This window comes from Amblyomma maculatum, chromosome 8 (assembly GCF_055883805.1).
Source record: "Amblyomma maculatum isolate TAMU_Amacu chromosome 8, ASM5588380v1, whole genome shotgun sequence".
NCBI lineage: Eukaryota > Metazoa > Arthropoda > Arachnida > Ixodida > Ixodidae > Amblyomma > Amblyomma maculatum.
This window is the reverse complement of record NC_139351.1, coordinates 85,107,874-85,135,373: the sequence shown is the minus strand read 5'-3', so window position 1 is coordinate 85,135,373 and position 27,500 is coordinate 85,107,874. Positions and strand designations below refer to the sequence as shown.

The window sequence follows — 27,500 nt, the reverse complement described above, 5'->3', positions numbered from 1 at the left end:
TCTTTGACTGCTCTTTCTACTTTTCTTCTTTTGGCTGCTGTTTTTTTACTTTACTATTTTTTTCTCTTTTACTACTTTTTGCCTCTTTTACCCTTTACTGACTCTTTTCGATGCTGTAACGTAATAGCGATGCCTGATAAAGCTTTGCGACGCTTTTGCATGTTTTTTTGTACAATTTTGGTTTATTTTGCACAATTAGATGTCTGTGGCTGCTTGGACGCCTGCACACTATATCGACGTTTGTTGCTATTTCGACGTCGCATTGTTTTTGGCTCTAATCTTTACCTAAAAAATCTACATCCACGAACGTTTGCACATAAAGACGTTTTGTGACCCTCTGCCTCATACAGCTAGTTTAATTTCTCAATTTTCTCAGAAATTTCTTCATTCTTCGATAGGGACCGTGTGACATTCTCCGCGGACGGACACGATCCGTACACATGAACCTGTAAAGGCTTTCGTTTAAAAATGGCCGAAATGTTTGCACTATCATGCCTTAGGGCAACTGTAAGCAGAATATATGAGAATAATCAGTACAGTAAAATAAAAGCGCTAAGAGCCGTCCTGGAAGGATCGTATCTTCCAGGGCGCTCTGCGGTTGCACCGAAATACTTGCCACTTCCAAAAATGACTTGCCACTTCTTGGCCAGTAAACGTGCAGTCGTACCCACGGATCTATTTTGAACTTCTCGGTTAGTTTCAGTCTGAACAGCAGCTCTATTACAGAGATCAGGAAAGTGGACGCTGGGTATTGGAGGGCCTGTTGAAACCACGGACTTCTCCGCCTCACTTCTTCACGCGGCCATGTTTGTATTGGCTGCAGTGTGGTTCCTGATGTTTCGGCGAAGAAATATGAAGCAACTGCTTCTTTTGCTTCTAACTTCAAGTACTCGTAATGGCAGTTTTTCTCCACTTAACCCGTGTTATATACAAAACAGGGAAACATAGAAGTCTTATATTATGATACATTGAATGCAATGTCAATGCAATGCCATTGCAATGAAGTAAAATGGTGGACATCTACAAAATAGACATTCTGCTTAGATAGCATGCTCTATAAGTACAGCTTAAAAAAAAATGGCTTCGCATGAAAATGAAAAAGCTAAGCATTATATGTAAAGCGTAAATTCTAATAAAATTAAATAACAGCAAAGTACGCTTTAAAAAATGATTCCGAAATACCTATGTGAAGTAGTTGGTAAGGAATTGAGCCCAAAATATGGCTGAAATACATCCTTACAAACAGAAGTACTAAAAAAACTGCCGAGAGACTGTGATCGGAGATAATACAACCACTATACATAGACGCGTGACTTCTCGAAACAGACCTGCTCTGCAACTTGGAGAGGGGAATGCTGTAACAATATAGCCGGAAGATAGAAGCGAAAGGAATTCATTGTCGAGGTTTTCAGGCGGCGCTTTGGTATGCATAGGTAAAAAAAGATGGTGCATTATTTCCTTTATTCCCTTATGAAATACCTAATGAGTTGTTACTGCTAACTCTACGCAAGAAAAATGTATTAATAATCGGCTATGCGCCGATGTTTGTTTTCTTTAGAGAGCAGCTTAATGAGAAGTTTTAAGACTTCAAAGTTTCTCAAATCGGAAAAAGGCTGATTGAACGAGGCAGAAACCCCAGACTTTGTCCTAACCACAAATCTGGTAGTTTTTATGTGAGTTTTCATACAATAAATGAAAAGAAACGCCAGTCCTGGTCAAGGTTTAACATGCTGCAAGCAACTTGCATCGTCCCAGTGTTTCATTCTAAAGCAATTAGTTAAGGCGCTACGCCGTCAGTCGCTTTGTTCGAGAAAAGCCGGCGCCGAATGTACCGAGTGGCTTTCCATTTATTTACTGCATTGGGCTTGTTGTGAATTCTTCGGATTTGAACAAAAACAACACTAACATATTCCCGCCAAGTTCTCCCACCGAGTTATCCCTGTGAATTAAAAAGACATGAGGGAAAATTAAACGGTTGGAAAGGGTCTATCATATTCAAGACTAACAGACGTTTGCTTAACAGAGCCTTTGCTTTTTGGTTTATCTAACGGCATATAGTGACCAGTATAAACAAGTGGCGACACAAGCCTAGCGTTCTAATTTTCACGCTTGTCAACAATAGATATTTTTGTAAGGACTCGAGCGTTGACGTTAAGCGTTATAGCAAGGGAGGAAATAAGCCTTGGTGAGAAATGTCCTTCTACAATTTGCGTTACATTTATGACATATGTGGCCGACACCTATAATGGTGAATGTTCGTTTTGAGAGGTATGAACGACAGTAGGAAATCAACTGTTTAGACATTATCGGCAAGCAATATTTCCCGGTTTAAAGGTATTTTTGGAAACTTTCTATTAGTGCCGGTTATTAAACTTCCGCAACCAAAACAAATGATCAACCTTTTTTCGTACTAGGACAAGAAACACGTTCTTGCTACCATCACTGAGGTTATGTGTGAATTTAGTTATACAAAACTATAAATCTTGATTTTTCATTTCTCTATAGTGATAAACTGATTCTTCGGCTCGCCGAACTGACAAATGCGAAACATATTAGACAAAACGCTGAATGTATAAAATTTATAAAGAAAGTCGTACCAACGTCCAGGTTTTGTCACCAGAAAAAAAAAAAAAGAAAAAAAGAAAAGGTGACGTGAAAAATCAGCGCTATAACCTATATAGAAAAAGCTTCATTCGTATAGTTTAGTAGGTGACCGCTAGTTAATGTGGCGTTCGAGTCACGTAATAGAAATTTGTCTTCAGGTGCAGGGAGCTCTGCCTTTTCCCATTTATTACCCTGTCAATATGAGGCACCCCGCACACCGTCGGTACGTGTCTTCAATACAAAAAAATAAAATTTCGAGCTTTCGATCCCATCGCACTGCACATGGCGCTTATCTCCCTGTTTATGAAACGTTTACATTAACTTAATGAAATCCGTTCCTGGTCTGAGGTTCCGGCAGTCCCTTATAAGTGTCTGCGTTTCAATGCACTGTCAGCAACTCATGCATCAGTGGAATATGAAAAGCAAGCATGTTTCTGAGGGGTGCCTGCCGATTCCAACAAATTGAAAGAATGCTGCAAAACTAGTACTCCTTTGCATATACGTCAAAAGCTTTCTGCCTCCTGTGCATGGTGAAGAAAGTAGCCATGTTCATAGCCTAAAATATCAGGCTAATAACCACTATCATGGCAAATGTAAACATTCGGACAGAAGCGTAAACTACACATTTGAAAGACGAAGTACACTAATGGAACGCTAAATATCTTGCGGAATTCTGACAGACAGCTGAAAATTGTTATAAACTTTGAACATTGTTGTCCCGTATCGGTCTCTTGTTATAAAAGTTTGCGCGTATACTCAGGATGCTGACATCATCTTTTGCTGTATTTATATAAAGACCATTTATGTCAGCGTGCGAGTCCGTAATTTCGACTTCTATTGATACCCTAACACTGACTGACGCTCCATCAAAGATAAACAGTTCACAAGGCGAAAAAAAAAAAAAAGGACGAAGCATATTTCGTGAGTACTGCAAAGTGTAGTGATAAGTAGCTCCTTGAATTTCACAAGTAGCTGCCGGCGCCCCCGCCTTCTCCCTCGACAATCTCCGCGATTCATTTTAAATGCAGATTACTTCTCAAGGCAGTTAACACACCGTGAAAAAATCAAACGAACTGCACAAAAACTATAAGCTAAAGGTCAGCGACGTCACACGGGAGCCAAAGACGCGCAACCGAGCGCGGATGCTTCAAACTGAAGCGAGAGAAAACAAAACAATAAGAACTGAAACAAGAATTCTCGGGCGGAGGAGAGTTCAAGAAACCTCACCGGAAGTCGACCGGCGACCGAAGAAGCTCCTTCTTGAAATGCTAGGAACTCCTGGACGTCTGCCTCGTCGTTCACTAGTCTCGATAACGAAATAGGGTGATCCCGGTATCACGGCTTCCGAAGATGAAACGGTAGCTCTCCGAAGTCACTCATCACTTGCTCGCCGAATCACCCGAACAAACACACACGCGTCGAAACTCGAAACGATGGAATCACCGACAAACACCGTGGATGAAACACTGCACTTGAAACAGGAATGTCGCGGGATCACAACGGCGTCGGCAACAGGTTGCAGACGACGCCGAAAGTGGCTGGCAGACGACGACGCTGAAGTACCATGCTCAGTCGCAGACGACGACTACGACGACTACGCCCGGCTGCTTCGCAGACGGACGACTACGCACGCTTTGAAAACACGCAACACGAAGCAGACGACGAGGCCAGGCAGGCATGCAGGCAGGTGAGGCAGCCGCCCCTTTGGCCCTCCCTCTCAAGATGGCGGAGGGCGTTGCGGAGCGGCGCAACCGAAACCGGAAAGCTCTTAAACCGGTTCTGCCGTCGATGCAAGGTCCACGCACCGCGAAGCGGGCGGTGAGAGTGGAGAGCCCCCTACCTGGTAAGCCTGGGGAATGCCTCACTCACTCGCACACCTCCGTGCGAGCGGTGTGCGCTGAGCAGGCGGGTTTGTCGAAGGCGTCCACGGCTGCCGGCTGAAGACGACGATCAGCTGCGAGTCGTCTGCTATCTCCAAAAGCGGCCATGTTTAGAAGGACCATCCAGTGAGACCCCGAGGGATCCCCAGGCTACTGCGACACAGCGCCGAGCGCTTCCGAAGTCATCGAAGCTGCGCTAGGACACCGGATAGAACCTCGCGGCGTCGCTTCGGCTAGGGAGTGATGTAAGTACCGCGTGGCGAGTGTTTATCATGGGGGCGTGGTTTCAGGCCGCTGCTTATCGAATAGTATCGATGCAGGGGTGGTGTTTTGCTTGTGACAGGTCTGAATAATGCTGATATATGGTTATGCAAAGCTAACTTCAAGGCAATGTTGCAATTCAGAACAAAACAAGCAAACTAGCCAATATTTTTAATATCTGTGGCCTAATACGAACTATAACAAAGTGAAGATGCACCAGCCTTGTACTCACGTTAGTACCGAAAGCGGATTCGGTTAGGTTTTAGCTATGATGCATGTCCCGAAAATGAAACTGTGGTTGCGGCGGACTGTTGGCCCTAACAACGGTAACAACATCAGTAACGAGAAAGGTATCTCGCGCAACTTATTCCGAAGAACGTGGTTGCCGTGTTTGGAAGAGCGAAATAACACTGCAGCAAACCGTACACGTTATATTTAACCGATTTTAATGTAACAGGTACTGAGTCACAATATCTCGGCTCAGTGATAAGTCAAGCATTTCACTCATGTATAGAGTTTAATCCCTGCAGTGAGGAGAAATAGAGCTGAAATCACAGTTTGACAGTGGCGGTACTTGGCAGTATTATAAAAAGAAAACAGTAAACAGATCAATATAGTGTGTGGTTCAAGAGTATGGCTAACTGCGAAGAATGCAAGCATGAGAAGACGCGCAGATCTTTGCTGTCAAGAGTACCTCTGTATGATTTAATGATGGCCTCCTATGCGTATGCAATAAATGACCGCTTAGCGCTGTGCTTTTAACAAAGCTTTGATGTAATATCTATGCACAATTCAAACAGTCGATTCATAGCAACTAAAGTGAAAGCCACATATTTGCGCGCTCGTATTATTAATAGAAGCAATTCATGAGGTTAGAGAAATGCCTTTTGCAGCTGACACACGGCTACTCAGCTTGCAGTTTCGCAAATTGTGGTCAAGCCGTAACCGATCAAGGCTGTCGTTCGGTATGCAGCCTAAGCTATGGTGAGTCGTTTACAGTTGCATTATTTTTGGCTTCATAATCTGGCTAATGCAACGTGAACCGCATAGAGTGGTCATGGTTATTTTCAGGCTTAACGTATACAGTCAATACCGTGAAATACGAGCCCTCAGGCCTTAGAATTTAGTTAACAGTATAACAGATATTGGGCAGAACAGTAGGTTGGGCTTTGTGGTGATTCATTATAGGTTAACAGCGCTAATTACGTAAAGGTAACACAGAAGAGGACGACACACGAACGCTAGTTATGTCGTTCTTTTCACCTGCGTTCCCGTTACGTTGTTTGCGCTATTAACCTATAATATAGTTACTGCACACACTAAAGGGATGCATAAACATTTAGTCTAGGACAAAGCAGCATGAACTCTCCATTTTGGACGCTGAATAGGATGGCTGTTAGGCTCACTTTACTAGAGGGGCATCCTTCTCCTAAACGTAGAGAACGCCTGTAAGTTTCTGCGATGTTAGGCTTCCAGCGTGAGTGACAACCGTAAACGTCGAATGCGTAGCACATGAGACATCTTTAGAAAAGAAGTACTCGCCATGGTTGCAGAAACGTAGATGGCTTCCGGCTCGTCACAACTGGCTTCCGGGAAGAAGCCAGTGGGCGCATCCTCCGTCAAGTCACGCATTTCCGTCTTCAGCCACAAAACAACACAGTGCTACAGCGAATCAAGAATCCGTTCTGTTCGCCCTACGTTAAGAGGGTACGCGCTGCACGACTCCTGGTTTGTTCAAAACCTTCACGATTGTTGCTTGCTGCACTCAAGAAGAACCCATATATCGTCACTATACGTCGCAGAAAACACATGGGAAAACATTATTTGACCGGCGCATAAACAGGGTGTTGAGCTCTGATACTTGCCGCAGTTCATTCCTTCCGTCACCTTCATTTCTTCGTGTGCCGTCTTGTTCGGTTATTGGAACACGGGTGGATGTTGAGTGTAGAGACGTCGTCGCTACGTCACTGGTGGACGCGCTGTCCTATTGGCCCATCGAAGCACAGACGCGATAGAGCAGATGACGTCTCCGCGCAGGTGGAACTATGGCGAAGAAGCGCCGCGACCAAACATCCGTCGTCGGCTAACTCGGCCGTACACACGACACATTCGATCGCTTTCGTGACGTCAGGCCAGCCTTTGGCGCACATTGGACAACCAACTAGGAATCGGGAAAGGAGCTCCGGGTCGGAAGACATGGATGTGACTTCCTTTAAAACACCCGCTTCATCTCAGCTCTCCGTGTAGCTATGAGGAAGATACTGACGTCACTACTATAGCAGAAGCTGCTCAAATACTTCCACTTTCATTTCCTCTAGAAAGAAGAGCAAAGGTGCTCCATTTTTAGGCTGCACTCAAAAAAAGTGTTTATCGCTCTCAGAATCTCAACGGGCTAATCTTTGCCCTTTCCTGGACCCGTCGTCATTTCCTTCTTTTTCGTACATATTTACATTCGCTACCAGAGAGCGCAGCACCAAAGTTCAGCTTGCGAGTGGCTTGAGCGCGAACGCGTTGAACCGCTTATGAATTCAATCCACGCTGGATATATATATCCAGTTCCGAATTCATATATGCACCATGCACTATAACCATGGTCTGGCTGTCTCTGCATTCTTGTCGTTAGCACACGCCCACGAGTTAGCTAGAGAGGTCGGCTATATCTGACCGCGTTCAAACCACATTTAAACATATCTTCGCACAGCACGCGCAAACAGCTTCCGCGCAGAAAAACACAGACACTTTTCCTGCTTCCTAGCACGGCGCAGCAGGATTCACCGAATCGGTACCACGGGAACCACGCTCCTCGGAGTTTGCCTTACTCTTTCGAACTCAGTGGCCCCTGCCCCAGTGAGAGGGAGCATCTTGGTGCACGGAATAGGATGCAAATCAGAATCGGCGCACACACGCTGCCGAGTTTCAGATGCTCCATAGTCGTCGGCACCTCATAAAAGAATGTGCTCCAGCGGGACGACAGGTTGCTTGATCGGAAGCCGATAAGAGGCCCGGGAAGAATGTATAGGCATGCACATATATGTTTCTAGGTTGCCAAGAAATATGGCGGATGGCGTGTGAAAGCGAAGATGCGATGTGCATGTTGTGTTAGTGCGCTGGAGAATTTGAGCTCATCGGAAACATGAAGCTTCAAAGGATTTCGGGAAAGAACGAGGTCGTCTGTGTTGTCGCAGCAGCCTGCTCGCGTTCCCGTGTGCACTGCTACTTAGTTGCTGTGCGGCTACCAAGCTGGGGAGCCATTCCTCGACGTTGTTACTAAAGGAATACCTAAAAGCGCTCCCATGACCGCCAAACAGCTTGTGTGACTGCGAGCTACGTGCTGCCGAAACTACTACATCCACCTTGCGGAAACGGCGTGGGGACTAACTCCAAGGAAGTGCACCTTGGAAAACTTTGTAGACTTTAATTGGCTTGCAATCCAGAACTGCATTTTATTTTTGGAGTAACTTTCCTCTCACCATGGTGTCTCGTTTTATCAGGCGCTGGCTTGAATAAGGACAGCTACATTTTGCAAATAGCACTTCATACGCATCGCAACCTCGCTCGCCCCTCTCTTTTCTGAACGTAATTTATACCCCTGTCACACGAGCAAATTTAATGCCATTCGTATCGAATGACATTAGCATCTAATGTCATTATTCCCATGCTACACGAGAAAATTTAATGTCATTAGGTTCGAATGACATTCTTCATCGAATGAGTTTGGGGAACTCATTCGCATTCGATCGCGAACCGAATGTGTACTCTTGACGCCAGATACGCAGCAGAAACAAGTAACGCAACAACATATTCTGCGCACATTGAAATTTAAAAATTATGTTTCTAAAGTTTTGTTTTAAAACCTGTTAATATAGGTGTAAAATTATTAGCACTGCAGACTCTCGCGGAACGGCATTACTCTCGGTCACAGCAGTGGTCCAGTAATGGCAGCGACTCACGATCATTTTGGGCTCTGTGTTTCTTGGTAACCGCATCTCCCCGTATGTTTATCTCGGAACTATTTAAAGTTTTGACTGAGCGCCTCACAGTTTGGACGCCAATTGCATGCTCTACGTGTCTCCGTGCGTCTCCGCACTGAGTATCCGCGCTCCGCTGTTTTCAGCCATATTGTTTGTTTACATATTTCGGATTTCTGGGTGACTCGATACTTGGCTTGGATTTTTATGGCTAAAGTGCTACAGCACAGCCAAAAATAATGTTTTTCGCTTGAATTATCGTACAGAAATGTTTTGATCAGCTTTAAAATGTTACACAGTGATTTCAAACGCCTTTTATGCGCACTGATGCTCCTTAAGTGCAGCATTTTTTGTAGCTGATCGTAATTGCTACCATTTGCGAATGACGTTATATTTTACCGTGTAGCACCGAAAGAAACCGAATGACATTCGACGCATCGAATGACATTCGATTCGAATGACATTAAATGTGCTCGTGTGACAGAGGTATTAAACATCGTTGAAGGGATAGTGTGACTGTTTCAAACATTTTTCGCCAACCCAAGCGAAGAGCACATGTTAGAAACTTTCCTTGCAGAGTACCAAATGCCTATGTTGTAACCCCCTTTCTTGAACCATAAATAAAGAACGCCCAGGGTTTGATTTTTACGCGTACCAAGTTCAAGGATCCATTCTTAGTGCCACAACGTACTAAATCTAAATTAGGAATTGTGAAGAGACACAAGGGCAAGGATGTATGATACAGTGGAGGTCGTCTGAATAATTTAGAAAAGCCGCACGCTGACGCGTGCAGCGCGAGGGATGTCGCAGTAGAGGTCTCCTGAAATTTTGACCACCTGACATAACACAGTACACGGGCGCCTTGCGGACATGATGTCGTTTTGAAGACAGGGAGCGTTTTCAAACTAAAAATGGACGACCTGTGTTTGATAGGGTTTGATGATCTGACAATGAATTAACTGAAATTAGTTAAGCAACCTTTTTTTCTTTCATCTTAAAGAGTCTACACTGCGAAATTGAGTGCGGTCAGCATTAGAGGCGAACCATACTTTTTAAAATTTCCTTGCTCTTAACGTGGTTCGAAATGTCTAACGATAAATATATATGCATTTGAAAGCTCTTGGAGTAGGCTTTCTCGTATTGCACGAATATATAAAATGATGCCGTTACGCGTGATAATTCACAAAAATTATGTTAAGTTCTTCGAAATTATCAAATGCACTAACGAAACCTGTATTTGACATAAAAGAAAAATGAACGTCATTCTGTAACCGCGCATTGCCGAAAAACAGCGAGCTTTGAAATGATTTATTTTTTTTCCGGTCTGTATTTCAAACCACACTGACTACTCATAAATAAATTATGAGTGACAATAAAGGGCATGACGCGATAGCGTAGGCTACCACCCGAAATGCAAACCCCCCTTAATTTAACCAAGCCGTATAAATGTGTCTGCGTGGCTTAGGAGCATACGTGCCTGAATCAGCATCCAATAACACTGGATGGTTGATTCCTGTCCCACCTTCCCACCTCCAATAAGCAACTAGAGTTGGCAGCTACTCTCAACTGTCTGGTATTATGTGGTCTCGTTAAGTTGAAAACACCATAGATGAAACAGTGTTCGGCTATCTCTGGTGCCAGCGGTCACATGCCAGCGCCATGCTGCTGATTTTGCGCCCACAACGTTGGCAGCGACGCCGACACGTCCACTTTAATGCTCTCGCCTTAATATGCATACAGAGTTTACCGTGAATGTTGATGGACTTCAACTTCACAATGTCATATTGAGAACGAAAAAGTTGATTGTTTGACTTTTTGTGTTCCCGCACAGTCTGATATTGCTAAAGATATAGGGCCTACAGGCTTTGTGCCAGGTCACTGGAGTCCTGTATGACTGTAGGTGTTTGGCCTAGTTAGTTTCGCAACGTCTTGCGAGCAGCGAAAAATAATATTATTAACGAGAGAAAACCTGCTCGATTGCTTTGGCAATGGCTTAAGGAATGTACAACCAGGCGTTATGTGCTCTTTCTTAGTTTAGTGCGCCAAACATAAAACCCCTAGTCCGCGGTTTTGCCGATGTTTCTTACACCTGTTATACTTGCCCGTCATTTTAAAATAAATCGGACGAATTTTGACTGTATGTGTTCCGATTACGCGGCCGTGGGAACAGATCAGCCGTATAGTCACTGCACCATCCCGCTGTGCCATCAGCGCAGATATTTTTATTTATTACATACAAGTAGAACAGCGCTAACTTCCTTCCAGCCTTACTTAATGAGGCTGCTTAAAACCAGTCGCGCGTGGTCATACCAATATTCTGCTTTTATTCTATCTGTACAATAAAGTTCTTGAATACAGATATGCATCGAACAAATAAGGAAGCAGCCGAGCATCGTGCATGCTTACTCTCAGTTTCTATGTGAACAAATTTGAAACAGCGCCATACGCATATGCCTACACACGGAACTTGGTGTCCCGGAATATGCAGCTATGTAATTCAACGGGCCGCATTGCATAACAATCTAAAGAAGATCGCCGCGCATCATGAATCTCAGCCCCGCCGCTTGATCAGCATTCGTCCAAGGCAGAACCACTCCAGAATCAGTTGCACAGAGTACATATCTCACCTCCCCCCAATCCCCGGTATTGACCTCCTTGGTGTATTTTTTTCCCATGTCGTCGTCCTGCTTATATCCCTGAATCCCTGAACATGGATTTGCAGAGAGATTCGGCAAACCGAGAAGAAAGAGCATGTCTCTCCACAAACCCAGCCCACGACACTTACCACACAGATGCAATCTTCGCTGACTCTAACGTGACAACAACTTCGTCTGTAAGGCGGGCCACCAGAAAGTTCCTGATCACACTGGCGTTCCTGATCCGACATCAGCTGAAATGCAAGCAATCGCCGATGCGATCCTTGACTCTCACCAAACTAACACCATCACAGTGCGCACAGACAGGGAGAACGCCCTCAGTGACTTCGCCACCAACCTGCTTCCAGGACATACTCTCGCCGAGCTAAGCACCTACCTTCAGTAGCATCCAAGTCTGCATGTCCTTCTGGAATATGTCCCCAATATAGGAGGAAACGAACGGACCTATTCGCTAGAGACGCGTCTCCGAGCAACTGTGTCCTCCATGAAGTGGTTGGCAGTTTCGTGTCCTCTTTCTGGTTAACGCTTTGCGATCGCATCTCAGGTGAAGTATAGAAGTAGCTGATCAATGAGAGAGGAATGTGCGCTCACCACGTAGTCAGGGTCCACGTATTCCCAGGGCGCCGAGCGCGTGGAGCGGTGACCCAGCGAAGAGATTGTGGCGTAGTAGTTCACAGGTGGTCCCAGGTCTTCCTCTTCGTTCGTACTCACACTCATCCTGCAGTAGAAGGAAAATCTTTATAAAGAAAGTGCTGTACTGTTCTGGCTTATTTACAGATCTTGGCCAGTATGAGAGCTGACTGTAGTTGGAGTAGCTGCAAGGACGCGGCCGCATTACCACAGCTCAGTCAGTTAAGTAAAAAAGATCAGGACCATGAAGACCCCAAGAAGGGGGTGATTATACTAAAATGAAGCGAATCATATTAACTCAACCATAAGTGTATGATGAAGTTATGTGATGTTAGAAAGATAGTGAGAGACCGGAAAACGTGGCGTGATATGGTCCATAGGGTCACGAAGAGTCGGACGCGACTGAACGACTGAACTGAACTGAAGTGTATGATTGTTCTAGTCATACGCTAGCTAATGGATTATTGATGATCGGGGTTCGTCAAGCAGTGTCTGTGATGAAGGAAGAAGGTTCCAATCTATTGACTACAGTAGTCATCTGAATCCCATTGACATACACGGTGCAGGACTTGACCGTTATCCTATGGCTGCAAGGTGTTAAGGCAGAACAATACCTTTTCCAAAGCTATTATCGATGAAATCAGAGATATGGCACACTGCTGTGATGTTTTTTAGCACCTGCCGGTTCCAGGCACTGTGCACGCGAAAATTCTCGCGACCGACGACGTTATGGCTTAGCGCTACATTTTCCATACTTTGTGCTTTTCGGCGATGTGGGCACTGTATTTAGTCTGCGCTTCTTCGACTTACCTGCCACTGAGTGTAGCAGGGATTTTTAATTTTGTCTTAACAAACTACGACTATTATTACCAGGCATTCAATTCACTACTTGGGGCTTAAAAAAAATGGCATTCTTCTGAGTGGAGACTGTGTGCCCAATCAAGCTTATTCTCATGCAGAAAGCACGCACATTAGACCCCATGGGGGCTTTGTATAGAGGTCTATTTTGTTGTTTTTGAGCATATTTTGTTCAGAGGCATTCCAATAAATATGTATGGGGCAACAGGATAATAGGCTCCGGAGCTAATATGACCACCTGGGGATCTTTAACGTGCACTGACATTGCACAGCACTGCGGCTGCGTTTCGCCTCCATTGAAACGCAGATGTCGGCGGTCGGGATTGAACCTGGGTGCTCCGGCACAGTAGTGCGTCTTACCACTGCATCACCGCGGTGGGGCGTTTCTTTAAGCCTGTTTCCGTTTTTCACGGATTCTTCTTTTGTTTCGTATTTATATTTGAAGACGCAACAGCGCTGACCCTATATACGGACTTCTATTGCTCGATTAGGCCTGGCGCATGGTGTGTAAAAACGTTACTTTGGCGTCTTTGTCGCGCGAGTATTACGCATCTCTCGAACGAACTTCCCTTATTTCAGACATCAGCGTATTTCGACCACCATGCTGTGTTCATCCGATGTGTAAACTTTGGACAAAATGGTGTCAAAACCTGCGCTACTGTCTCAGCGGCGGCTGCGTTTCGTTGTAGGCGGAAAGCAAGGCGCCCGTGTGCTGTGCGCTATCAGTGCACGTTTAAGAACCCCAGGGGGTCGAAATTTCCGGAGTCCTCCACTACGGAGTCTCTCATAGCCTTAATCGCTTTGGGATGTTAAACCCCACAGACAAACAAACAGTTCTTCCTTGGATTTTCTTCATGGAGTGCATGAAACGTTTTCAAGCTAAATATATAGATACATCTACGCCCCATCGAATTCACAGCTGAGTGCTCGCGGAAGATAAGGGCATGAAAGAACGACATAAGCAAGCTATGCGTCACACGTGATTGGAGACGTCTCACACAAGATCTTCGGGAAGTGTAAGAGCTGCAGTATACTGAGATTAACAGGGATGCATTTAGGTTGCGTGAATGTAGTACCATACCAACTCGCCCAAGCATCAGTTCTAACAAAATATAGTACATTTCAGGTTTTAATGAATTGCACTGATTTGACTGACACCATCTGAAGCCGGCACGCAAATGTATACCCTTATGTGAATGAGAAAAGATTCCTTTAGCAGACTCGAAATTGCTCTGTTGCCCTCCACTACAGCTCCTCTTTCTCTCCTTCCACTTTCACTCCCACCTTCCTCCCTCTACGGCGAGATTCAGATGTCCACAGAATAAATGTTACAGATACTGCGCCTTTGCTTCCTTTTGAGCCAATTATTTGGTTTGGTTTGTTTTGTGGGGCTTAACGTCCCAAAGCGACTCAGGCTATGAGAGACGCAGTAGTAGAGGACTCTGGAAATTTTGACTACCTGGGGTTCTTTAACGTGCACTGACATCGCACAGCACACGGGCGCCTTGCTTTTCGCCTGCAGCGAAAAGCGGCCGCCGAGGCAGGGTTTCGATTTTTGTTTCTTCATTGAAAACTTTGACATTTGAAAGTGAAATCAGAAATACAGTGCATAAAACGCGTAAGCCAGGCTTCGGCAAACACGGATTAAAATTCTCTCTGCGACACCAAAACATCAAGCAAGGTAATCCATTCTGGTGGATCAGGGAGTGCTCGGTAACACTCTCTTAGTGAAACGACACTTTCAACAAAATGCTCGCGAACAGGACGCACGACAAGATCAGCATGTTCAAATTGCATCCTCGTTTTCCATATTGAGTGCAGGCCCAGAAGCATAATCAAATCACATGGTATATCCTGTGATGTTTCTATCGGCAAGAACCTTATTCCATATAGATCGAGTGGTAACTGTTTCTTAAGCGTGCGCTGTAAAACATCCGAGTGAAATATTGGGTCCCAGCAGTCAAAAAAAACATGCTCTATTGTTTCAGGTTTTTTGCATAAAAAACAATTGGTAGTCCAGTGTACGAAGATGCCTTTGCTATGAAGCCATGTCTTAACGGGTAGCGTGTTAGTGTGCAATTTAAAGAAAAAAGTTTTGACTGAAGATATTACCGGCATTCTTTTAACTCTTTTAAGGACGTCTTGTCCGGGGCCTCTACGGTATGGCAAACGGTACAATGGCTGGGGAAGCATGATGTCAGGGAGGTCTCTATAGAGTTTCTTCTTGGTGACATTGCACAGATATTGATGAGAGAAACGCACATTTAACAACCTATAAGCAAGCATAACTTCACGCAGATATCCAGTCACGGCACCGCACATATTTTGACATGACGACACCACGAACCCTGGAAGGAGCCTGCTGAGCCTGACTTGAATCACTGTCCGGAGAAATGGATTGTTTTGGTCGCGTAGATAAATAAAGCGCGATACAACCTGGCGCATAAATAAATGCACAAGCCCTAGTCCTCCCTTCTTGGCAGGAAGGAAAAGATTGGTTCGACTTGTTCTCTCCCATGTCGAGGCCCAAATGAACACAGCAAAAACACGATGAATTTTTTGTACACTGATCCTCATGGCACCCAACACATTCATTCCATACCAGATCTTAGATACAAGGAAGAGATTGCAGATTGTGGCTCGGGAAAACATCGACAATTGCCTTCCTTGCCACGCGTCAGCCTTTTCTTTTGCAGCCAACGCTTGGTTAGCCCAATATGGCTCTGGGTCGCGATAGGCATCAAGCGGTGCACCAAGATAACGTTTTGGAACAGATGCCCAATTGAGCCGACAAAAATTGTCCGACGTGGCTTCCCAGTCTCCATGCCAAAGGCCATGACTCTTTTCCCAGTTTATCTGGGCCCCGGTGCACTCACAAAATTGTTGTACAACAGTTGTGGCATGCTGAATACTGTCTCTGTCGGAGCAAAAAATGGCGATATCATCGGCGTAAGCCAAGATTTTAACATGGGCCGCCTGCAGTCTATAACCTGTTATAAGTTGGCTATTTGCAATGGCCAAACAGAGGGACTCGAGGTAAACAGCGAACAGCAAGGGTGACAGCGGACATCCTTGCCTCACGGACGACAAAACTGTCAGGCTGCCAGTGAGTTCTCTGTTTACTATGACTCGCGTTGAGCAGTTCGTGTAGACCATTCTCACTCCCTCGGTTATAACAGTACCGACGTTCGAATGCTCCAAAACGCATAGCAGAACCTCGTGCGATACACGGTCGAACGCCTTCACCAGGTCGAGCTGCATCAAACACTCAAGAATACTCCGAGCAACATGGACATTAGTTGCTATACTTCTGCCTTTTATGCCACAAGTCTGGTGCGGCCCAACTAAAGTTGTTATCACTGACTGCAAGCGTTTGGCCAGAGCTTTCATAAAATATTTGTAGTCTACGTTGGTAAGAGGGATCGGACGATAGGACCCTACCAACAAACGTTTATCCGCATCATCACTCTGGTATGAGCACAATGTGCGAAGTTGTAAAAGACAAGGGCACTCTTTATTTCGTAAGCTTCATCCAGAGCCTTATGCAACATGCGGGCTGCCTTCGTTCTGAAAACTTTGTAAAAAGCCGCTCCTAGACCGTCAGGCCCGGGTGTTTTACCTAGGGCGAGGGCGTCGATTGCGCATTCTATTTCGCCATCAGTAGTTGGCTGCTCCAGTTGCTTCTTGACCGTTTCATCGAGACGTGGCATAAGCGAAAGGAATTTCTGGAATCCGTCTTTTGCCTCGCGTGAGCAACTAAACAGGTCCTTAAAATGATCGGCAACCACTTTCTTGATAACGGTGTTATCCGACGTGATGCGTTCCCGGTTGATAACTGGCGTATTTCTTTCTGATATGCATATCTTTTTTCGTCAGATAGCGCTCGCTTAGTTGGCGTTTCTCCTGCCCATAGCGTCTCTGATCTAGCGCGTACAATCGCCGCTTTGTAGTTTTTCGCATCCACACCTTCCAGCTGGCTTTTAACTTCCCTTATTTCTTTCGTGTAATTACCTGGCTGAATGTTTTCCATGCTTATCAAGAACTCCAGTTCTTGTTGGAGTTTTGTTTCGTTCTCTCCTTGCTGGTATGCTATGAGGCTGCTTCTTTCGATGGCTGTCATTTCAACTCGCTGTTTAAATTCCTCCCATTCGACTGCAAAACAGGGGGGCTGCATTTCAAGTAACTTTTCGAATTCATCCGTTACTGCGTTAACGAAGACCTCATCCTCCAACAGCCTCACATTTAATTTCCATAGGTCCCAGTTGAATCGAATATTCCTCTGTCTTTCCCCAAACGTTGCCATCACCAAGCAATGATCACTAATTGGACGGGCTTGACTTCGTAGGCAGTACATAAGGACACCAACTCATGTGATGCATATATTCTGTCTAGTCTCGCGTGACTTTCACGTTGGAAATGAGTGTATTGCGGACGAATTTCACCGGTCAGCACGCTTCCTATGTCCTCGAGATTGCATTCATACATTGCATTGCAGAGGTGCTAAATGCAAAGAGGCCGGGTTTCGATCCCGTGTCCTTGGGAACAGTAGTCGAGCGCCGTAACCATAGCGCCACCCCGGCGGGGCTGAGCCAATTATTATTATTAATATTATTATTTTCATTATTATACTAGTCTTCAGCTTTACTAGTACTTGTTTATTTATTTACTTTTTAATTTATTAAGGTACTATCCACATTTAGGTAGTTTGCAGCACCTGGCTTCTTTAAAAACAAATTATAGAAGGGCAATAAAAGGCGTTAAGAGTGTCCTGGAACCTTGGCCCCTTTCGTAAAGCAAGTAGCAAGACAAACTTTGAAAGCACTCATGGTTTCGGGGACAGTCTGTAGTATTCGATTTTTTTTTTTCCAGTTCATCTAGACCGGAAAAATAGAGTGACAGAAATTTCATTTCTTCATCTCGCCTTTCCAAAGGATGACAGTGTAGTTTAGAAAGTCCTCTGTTTCTTTAGTTGGTGATTCATCGCGATAGTAGTAACGCAGACAGACAGAACAGCACTGTGTTCGTCTTCCTCCCTCTGTCCATGTCTGTTTGCGCTACTACTATCCCAAAAGTGTAGTATATAGGCCATCTGTCCCTTACTCCCATTCTTCCTCTCCTTTCTTAGGCTGTGCGCGATGGGAATAAGTACCATAAAAATCAGGGCTCTAGAAATTACGTAAACAGAGAAAGGAAGAAAAATAGACAGGCTCATACCAGTCTTGCAGCCAGGTGAGCACCCTGTTGTGGTCATACTCCATGTTGGGGCCAGACGGAAGTCGTACAGACATGGTGCGTTGCGACTGAATGTCCACAAGCAGGTTGCCTCTCACGGGGACATCGACGTTCGGTTCGCACACTTTTGTCCTTAACTTTGGCTGATCATGCGTACGTTGAGTCTCTTCTAATGGCTTTAAGCTTCTTTCGAGTACTCTGCGCAAGTTCCGGCAAAGGACTCCAACTCTAAAAGCAGCTTGTTATGTCCGAACAGTTGGAAGTCGACTAACCTTTGTTTACCGTGGCTAGAAGCTTGGTACTTGAAATGTCGTTTAAAGTAAAGATGTGTACCAAAGCTTCGCCGAGCAAAATTAAGGTGGCGGACACGCTTCACAACCCGACAATGCTTTCTTTTGGTGCGGGTGCTCTTCCACGGAGAAACTGACGAGCTGTGTCTTAGGATGACTGCTTACGTCGTCTGCAACTTTTGACTTCTGCTTTTGATATTTAAAGCCCGTCTGCTGTTAGCCTGCTTGTAATCTTTCGTTGTCTGAGAGTAAAGAAGCGATTAAGGATTTCAGCCCACGCACCGACTGTCGTTACGTTCCTGCTTTCTTCCGGGTAGTCAGCTTCGTCGTCTGCTTCACCTGTGTGGCTGTCTATTCCTGTCTTGATCGCCGCTGTCGTATGCACAGCGCAAAAGAAAATAAGAGAAAATCAGTTGAGTAAAACTGTCGTCTCGAGTCTTTCTATTTTCTTGATCGTTTCCCAGCGTTCGTGCTCTCTATTCCCCTCAAGTTTCCGCATCAATAGGACGCCGTCAGTCTTGTATGTAGTTTCGCGTTTCTTCAGACGTCCCTTGATTACGTGCAGAAGAACGGTTCACCAGACTTTCATAATCCAGTCACTTCGCGCTTGAGCTGAAGCGTTGATTACCAAGGGGGCCCGGGCTTCGTGTTGCTGAAGATGGCGTCTTGGGATTAAGGATTACCAAAGACAGGATTGCCAGAAGTGCCTGCACGACAGAAAAAAAGAAAGGCATTCCAGAAACCAAATGAAAAAAAGTGAGGAAAATGGTGTGCGAAGATAAAACACAAGCAGCTACCAGCTATTGACAACAGACGTGAGGAAGGCGGAGCGCTAAATTTGGCGAGAAATTGCTACTAAATCCCACTACCCTAGGGGCAACGAGGCCGCCGGTGCCGGTATTGGATCAAGATGGGTAAGGTCGTAACACGGGATTAATCTTCTCCGGAGTGGTTCAAAGTGTTGTTTCGTAATCCTACCGGCCGGTTTTAGGTTCGATTAAGATGAGTCTATGTAGACGCATCGCGCTGCTTCAGCGGTGGGCTTGACAACAACACTGGCGTAATAATGTTGCTGATTGTAAAGCTTTCCTGTTACCCTTACGATATAGTGCCTAGAACAGTATATTCTAGGCACTATACTTACGATGCGGAATTCTTGAAGCTTCGAAGCATCTCGATCAGGTGCCACTGCAAGTCTTTCACCCCTATTTCGATGAGGACGCGCAAATTATTTCTTGACCTATATCTAGTACTTATTACCGAGTTTTGGTAAGAAAATAAAGCCTGGCTTTGACACAATACGTAGATTTTATTTGGCCGCAAATATAGAAAAAGAAATATATATTTATAAGCGAGCTGCAATGGCGTGAATTCTTCACTTCTACACTTCCCCGAGGTTTTGCCACATTGCCACTGTACCGAAAATTGCGATCATCGCAATCACAAGTTCAGAAGGGGTTTGTGCAAAAAGAAAACAAAAAGAATTACATTTAAATCTGATATGCTTTTATTTCAAGCTCGCTACAGCTTTGGTAGGTTTCTCATGTAGTGTTGCTCTGAAGCTCTTATATTATTAAAGTTTATTATTACTATTATTATCACAATTATTTCAGCGCTAACTGCGTCTATTGCGGAGGAAACAACATAAACAGCGGCACCCAAACCAAGCACTCCCCTGATGGGGCTGGGACAGGTAGGTCACCGCCGCTTGCGGCAAGGGCTTGCCTGCCACCAAACTTTTATCTGTTGTAGACCGTCTTTGCACCCGCCACACCCAACGATGGTGGGCGACGGCTGTTGTTGCGGCGCGCGTCTTTCTTTCCCTCTTCCTTTTCTTTCTTCTCTATTTTCTTTTCTGTCTGCACGAGGCAGCGGAAGTGGTTCAGCTACATAGCCAGTAGCAGGCCCGTGCATTTTCTTTTCCTTCTTCCTACAGCTACAGCCACAACAGCTACAGCAACAAAACAACAACAACAACAACAACAACAACAACAACAACAACAACAACAACAACAACAACAACAACAACAACAACAACAACAACAACAACAACAACAACAACAACAACGCCGAAACTATAACCGCTGAATTGAACTTAAAGTACACATTGTATATAGTTGTTTTCAATTTCCCTTGAGAAGTGACTGTGAGAGACAAATAACTACGATGCAAAAAGAAACAATTCAAGCGCAATTGGTTTAGAAAAACGGAGATATAATTAAACGATGTCCAAAAATAAGCATAAAATTGAAACAAAGAATGACGATACCCATATTTCTTTTTTATGAAGACTCTTGCATTGAGATACTAACTTTCGTCTTTTTGGATAGATCCCTAAAAGAGAGTCTTGGAAAACAGTGTAGGGCCATATTTCTAAATATACACTATTTCTGAACACAATCTAAGGCTGGAACTATTTCTCAGAACATATCATCGGCGTTCCTTCCTGATATTTTGCTTCTGACATGCAGCGTTTGAAGTCGAGTCACTAGGGGTTCTTTATGCCTAAATGCATAGTTCTGTTACAGAGGTGTTTGATACAGCTAGGCTATTACGTCTGCTTATTGCTTCGATGTCTTTGTTTATATTAAGGTTGCATATTAGGCGGGTGTAGTTATCCTTCTTTTTTGTTTAACTGAAAAAAAAAAAAAGCTGTGCTTGTTCGTGGTGTCAACAAACACTGGTTATTTGGATTACTTTGGCTGACTCTCTTGTTTCTGTTTAGCCAACCTCGTGCAATAATGCTTATCCATCTTTTCTATTATGACAAAAATATCACCAAATTAATAAATAAAGTAGTAGCCTTTCTTTTTCTCTCTTTCCTAGGATTGAACATATGCTCATATTATGAATGGTTTAGTTTGGTTTGTGGGGTTTAAGGTCCCAAAGCGACTCAGGCTATGAGAGACGGCGTAGTGGAGGACTCCGGGAATTTCGACCACCTGGGGTTCTTTAACGTGCACTGACATCGCACAGCACACGAACGCCTTGTTTTCGCTTCCATTGAAAAGCGGTCGCCGAAGCTGGGATTCGATCCCGCATCCTTGTGTACAGAAGACGAACGCCTTAAACACTGCACCGCCGCGGCGGGTACATTATGAATGAGGTTGTTTCAAAGCTTATAGGCTCTCAAAATATTCCATGTTTTCTAGAGTAGATGAGATATGTCGCCGCGCGTTAGAGTCGTACAGTGGGGGCAAACTCTGTATACTGACGCCAGCGGGCCATAATACGTGGCGTGTAAGCCGCATGGGCGATGAGCTTATTCAAAAAGACTTCTTGACTTCGGGTGAGGTGGATTTTTGCGTAAAAGGTAGATTTGGTGTGGCCACCGGTATACGATGCTGACTGAGGCTTTTTCTACTGGACGCTCCGAGATCGAACCCTACCGCCTGAACTACCGTTTCCTTCTAGAAATTGATGCTAACGTACAGATGATATTTGCCAAGTATGGCTCCCTTAGTGGCTTGGTTAGAGCAATGTGATTTCAGTGACGACATAAACAATAAAGATTCTGTCTACTCTCTTGGTCTTTCCAGTTGCGATGTATAGATGCGAGCGTTTACTGTGAAAAAGGCTGACCGCCGAAGAATTGACGCGTTTGAATTGTGGTGCTGAAGAAGACTCTTGAGAGTTCCTTGGACTGCCAGAAGATCACATCAGTCAATATTGTCGACCATAAATCCTGACTGCTCATTGGAGGGTCAAATGCTAAAGTTAAAGCTCAGCTACTTTGGTCATCTGATGAGAAGAGAGGAGTCGCTGGAGAAAGATTTGATGTTGGGAAAGGTTCAGGGTCGCCGGAGAAGGGGTAGGCAGCGAACGCGATGGTTAGATTGCATCCTCGAGGCACTGCAGATGAAGTTATGTGATGTTAGGAAGATAGTGAGAGACCGGAAAGCGTGGCGTGACATGGTCCATAGGGTCACGAAGAGTCGGACACGACTGAACGACTGAACTGAACTACTCCCCTTTACCCCCATCCATGACCATGAGCCTTCCAAATTCAATAAAGGACATTCAATCAATCACCATGTTTTCTCTCGGACCTTCGCGCTCGAAAGGGGCACGGCTTAAGAATATAGGCACTTTGTGAGCTCATGTGTTCGTTTGTGCACGTTCATAGTTATACTAACTTATAGTGTCCAAAAGTAATGCGTCGTGAATGAGGACCCCGACACTTTTTTTAGCTCCGTGTATTTCGCAACTGCCGAACCTTATCTGGAGTAACACTCAACCCCGTATCTAGGCCAGCATTTAATAAAAAAGAAACAGTCAATGAAGACGAATGGCTCTTTGTTCTTGTGATTGTTAGTTCGTTTTACATGCTGCCACTTGCTCCCAAGCCTCGTATGAACTTGTCTGTATTAAGCCCCGATCTAATGGCTTGAGTGCTTGTTTTGACCGCATTATTTGAAAAAGAACACGAAAGGTCAACAGGCAACTATGCGACCGTGTTGCGAATGCTAGAGACGATTGGTCAGAGCAGTCTCCTTTTTTTATCATGTTTTCACGTCCGCGCTTATTTTGACGCTTGTCTCCCGTCTACACCGAAACGAACACAGTGACAGACGCGCCGACGGACGCGTACTTTATTATTCTAGGCCAGCGCTGTATTCGCCAAAGGTGTGCAGATGCTCCCCTCCGTTTGACTGACATTTTAAAGATCCCAAAGCAGGATTAAGAAAGCGTGAAAAAGGGTCTAGCAGTCCGAACGCTCCACCGTTGCGGTCAGTCTGCTTTTAACCAAAACAGCGACGGCCAAATTCTATTGCGATATACACGAATGTCAAAAGCGAGGCTTTTACTTTTTTCTCTCTTTTCGGTTGATGCGAACGAATGGCACTGCTTTGCAACGCTCGACAGCAGCTTGCCCGGCTGTCACTTAGAGGTGACGAGCTGGCTGCGGGCGGCGCAGCGATCGATTTAGGCTTAGAGGCTCAAGAAGGAAGACTGGGCGCTTTGACGGCCGGGACGTAAAGTGGAAGCTTTTAGCTGGGTCGTCTGGAGCCACCATTATGAACCAACGCCTCGCGAATAATGCGGACGGATGCCGCAGGCAAGCAGACGAGAGAGCAGCAGACCAGAGGTCGCTGGCGACTTAATCGGAGCAGACAGCCAGAGACCGGGAGCAGACGACTCAGCAACCGCCATTATGCCAGTGACAGGTGACAGAACGTGGAACTCGACGAGCAAACACAAACAGAAGGGTCGAGAGTTTACCAGACGGCAGAGGTGGCGCCGTAATGTATACGTCAAGCCACCTTGATTGTCTTTAATCAAGTCAGCTGCTGAAAATGTTAGCAGGCGGGACAGTTAAAAAAACTCCTTGCGGACTGTGTACCTTCATCTGGGTCCGTATTCCGAGTTAAGCGCCGTTATCGAAAGTGTCGCTATCTCCCCGACCTCGAGTCATCTGATTGGTGGAAATGCCGGAATCTCACCTCTTCAGGTTCCGTAGTAGCAACACCCAGTTCTGATGTTTCGACCAATCAGATGACTAGAGGCCACGGCGACACGGAATACGGGCCCTGCTGCGAATGAACGAAGTTGCACCAGGAGAAGTGCACGGCAGGTACCTCGCAACACTTTAATGTATTGCTATCGTGAGGGAATTTGGTTTTCTTTTAATGTTTCCCGTTTGCTGACAATGTAATGAACACCTGACTTGTAGATATGTAATCATTGGGGTCGTGTTTGCTTGTTTACATGTTTTTGCTGTTACTAAACTGCTTACAATTTTGCAGTTTCCTTTGTTTGAGCTATTACACGCAATCAGTGAATGCATTGCATATAGTATGTTGTTCCAATTTTGTATGCCCACCTTCTTTGGGCTCAGATAAGACTGGCAGTATTGAAAATAAATAAATAAATTGGTTGTTACACGGCATCCACGGGGCTGCTACATTATGCATATTCCCTGGAAAAGGTAAATAAAGCTAAATTGTAGCGTTACTGATGTACTTTCCTTCTTTACGATGCCATGGTTCTTATCTAATTTATTACAATGCCAAATATAATCTATGAGATTTTTTTTTCACTGGTTATGTTTTGTTTTCTTTTGTCTTGGTGAAAGTGACCCTGACCTTATCCATCCTTCTGCCAATGATGTCTGACCTGGGGTGAGGCCTTTGCAGGAAGAATGCCATCAGCTTCTTCCATTTGCCTCTTCCCGTGGGCATGTTCTGTGTACATGATTCATGTCCGAATAAACCTATTATTATTATTATTATTATTATTATTATTATTATTATTATTATTATTATTATTATTATTATTATTATTATTATTATTATTATTATTATTATTCAATACCTGGAAGCAACCTAGCCCCCCCCCCCTTTTTCCCTAATGAATTTCTCTTGACTGTGTTCTTACTGGGGTATGTCAGCAGTTCTGTCCGCCATGTTATGACCCACTGAACCTCTCATTCCACGACAGACTGTAGAGTGATCGCGAGGTCTATGGTTGAAGTTTTCTCCCACGCCATTGATGTATAGCAAATGCTGTTGTTAAAGAGTTTTTGGTAAAAAAATATTTGTTTGTATTTCTTATTACCCGAATACAAACCTTAACATAACAAGGAATTAGGAGTGCGTTAGTCTTGATAACACCGGTCTGGTTAATTGAGTACAACATTAAAACGTTCATATGCGCTTACTGATTTCATTTCTTTGTGGAAGAATACGGCAACCTGAAAACGATGGGTTATTGTCTCCACCTCCTGGTTTCTTCTCTAAAGTTTCACTCTAGTTCAGCGGCAAAAAGTAGCTGAAGTTTGACTGATGCGTGTCCGAAACAATAATAATTCGGACGCACCGCATTTTTCCGAACCCGTGAGCAAGCGGCACGGCCGGCGAATTCCTGCTGTTTTGACGTTCAGAACAGGCGTCAAATCTCTTGACATCACCGAAACTATAAGAGAGAAAGAAACATTTAGAAGGCGACTAAGAAAAAAAAGAGTCTTTTTATAGAAGCGGGGCAGTCGACGTGACGAAAGGTCAGACAGCCGAGTAAAGACAGAACTGTCGAAAGTCGCCAGAGAGCAGAAAAGCGGGGATTGGACAGGCCCATCACGTACGAAGGAACGCTGAAATAAAGAAAATTTCAGCTTTCGAAGTCACTGATCAGCCTCTCTCTTCAAGGAGGCTGCATGGCTGGCTGCATCTCACGCGAAGAACAGTCAGCCACAAAGGACCACCATTGAAAACAAACATGGAGTTAGGCAGCACATCGCTTATGGACAAGAAAATCAGAAACAGCCTGTTCGATGACTGGTGGAGCTGTTGATAGTAGGACTATCTAGTTGGGGGCAGTGCAGATCAAAGCTGGGTAGTATGGATTATTTTGTGTGGCACCTATAGCTCAGTATACAGTATCGAAGTTGAATGGACCATTCGAAAGGCTCTGTGCCCTACAAATTTGATGCCACCCATTTGGAGCCTTCATTTTCTGGAGGCGATGCGCCAGAAGGCAAGTAAGCCACATGAACAATTAATTTCACTTTTTACAGCGTAAGCGTTATTACTCAGGGTGCAGCTTCGGATTGCGCCTCACTTTATCCCAATTACCTTGACCTTGTTAAATGTAGGTATCCACCGAGAAGCGAGACAGATGCTACATTTTTCTTTCCCCCAAAATCAGCTTAAACACACCCCCGCCGGGGTGGCACAGTGGTTACGGCGCTCGACTACTGTTCCCAAGGACGCGGGATCGAATCCCGGCCTCGGCGGCCGCTTTCCGATGAAGGCGAAAAGCAAGGTGGCCGTATGCTGTGCGATGTCAGTGCACGGTAATGAACCATAGGTGTTAAAAATTTCCGGAGTCCTCCACTACGGCATCTCTCACAGCCTGAGTCGCTTCGGGACGTTAAACCCCACAAACAAGCAAACAAACAAACAACTTAAACACAAAGTATAAAAATCCGCAAATAAAAGGCGGTGCTGAAGAAACCATCACATCTACCCTTAAGACGAAGTGTCAGCGTCCGCCTATTCAAATCGCCAAGCCGAGTACAAACTTGCTGAACCATGCAAAACCATTCTTAGCAAAGCATAGGTTCGTATAATTAGTCTAGAGCCGTGCTTAAATCCCAACCATTATTTTTTACTATAGACTGCTTTCTTATCAAGCCGGCATTGCAGATTTGATATCAAGCGTCTCTTCATGTAACATTTGAACTTGGGATCAGTGCATTACGGCGTCCGACCGCGTAAAAGCTTGACCAGTCCTGCTTAAACGCGCTTAAACGCGCGCATAACACCACCTATCGGGTCTAGCGGAACGCGTATCACCCCACAGTGAGGTGGTCGGTACTGGTTGGTTTGGCGCACAGAGGTCCAGTTTGAATTATGCCGCTAAATATGCAGTGACGTGCCGAAACACGTGCGACATTCTGTTTATTGTTCCGATCACGCTAACACCCTTTACGTAATGCTGCGATCCCCACATGCGGACGAAGAACACGTGTGAAATGGTCGATCTATGTAGTGAAAATTAGTGCCTTTTGTCTAGTGAGACAGGTGAACATTTTTCCAGCGCAAACATCACATGGTGCCGTGCAGAAATCGCTTCAGGAGCAAGAAGAACATGGCGAAACTTACTTAACGAATTATACAAAGATTTCAAACGAGGACCTCCCACGTTCAAGCAGCCGAGTCTAGAAACGAATTCTACATTAAAAAGAAGCTGCACCGGATTTAGATTTCGGTGTGTTTCCAGCTGTCGAATGATCATAGCTTGCAGTTTAAGCATACGATATATCATGACGCTAGCAGTTGAAACAATGGCGCAATTGGCGATTAAAACTGCTATTGCTGTCGGGCTTCTCCGCACTGCACTGCGACGGGTAACGGGCGCATGATGAGGTCATTAACGGTGCCGGTACGTTTTCTGCTTAGACACATTTGGTTTGAAAAAGTAAAAACAAAACTGCTGAAAGCAAAGCCCCAGAAATGTTAATTTGCACTATCAGAAAATGTACAGCAGGATGCGGACGAAGGCAACGACTATAAGAAATATTACCATCCGTGACGTCATTGTTCAGCTTCACCGCAAAGCTTCAATGCGGTGAGGAGAAGCTTGACATTTAATCGTCGATTACGCCATCAGTTTGAATGC

At 44.9% G+C, this 27,500-nt stretch overlaps 2 protein-coding genes across 3 annotated transcripts in view; one reads left to right on the top strand and one right to left on the bottom strand.

The window, feature by feature from the left end:
* LOC146181687 (ATP-binding cassette sub-family G member 8) overlaps positions 1 to 4,224 on the bottom strand; it is a 266,465-nt gene extending 262,241 nt beyond the window's left edge. Inside the window, exon 1 of the mRNA XM_084576680.1 lies at positions 3,832 to 4,224. The gene's annotated coding sequence lies outside the window, so the exon portion shown is untranslated. The remainder of the gene's footprint in view (positions 1 to 3,831) is intronic.
* The window catches only part of LOC146181686 (ATP-binding cassette sub-family G member 5), a 107,228-nt gene that overhangs the window by 22,064 nt on the left and 57,664 nt on the right, over positions 1 to 27,500 (top strand). The window contains exon 1 of one of the 2 annotated variants that reach the window (XM_084576683.1): positions 4,465 to 4,729. The exons of the other annotated variant lie outside the window; for it this stretch is intronic. The gene's annotated coding sequence lies outside the window, so the exon portion shown is untranslated. Of the gene's footprint in view, positions 1 to 4,464; positions 4,730 to 27,500 lie in introns of those variants that run through there. 2 annotated transcript variants of the gene reach the window in all.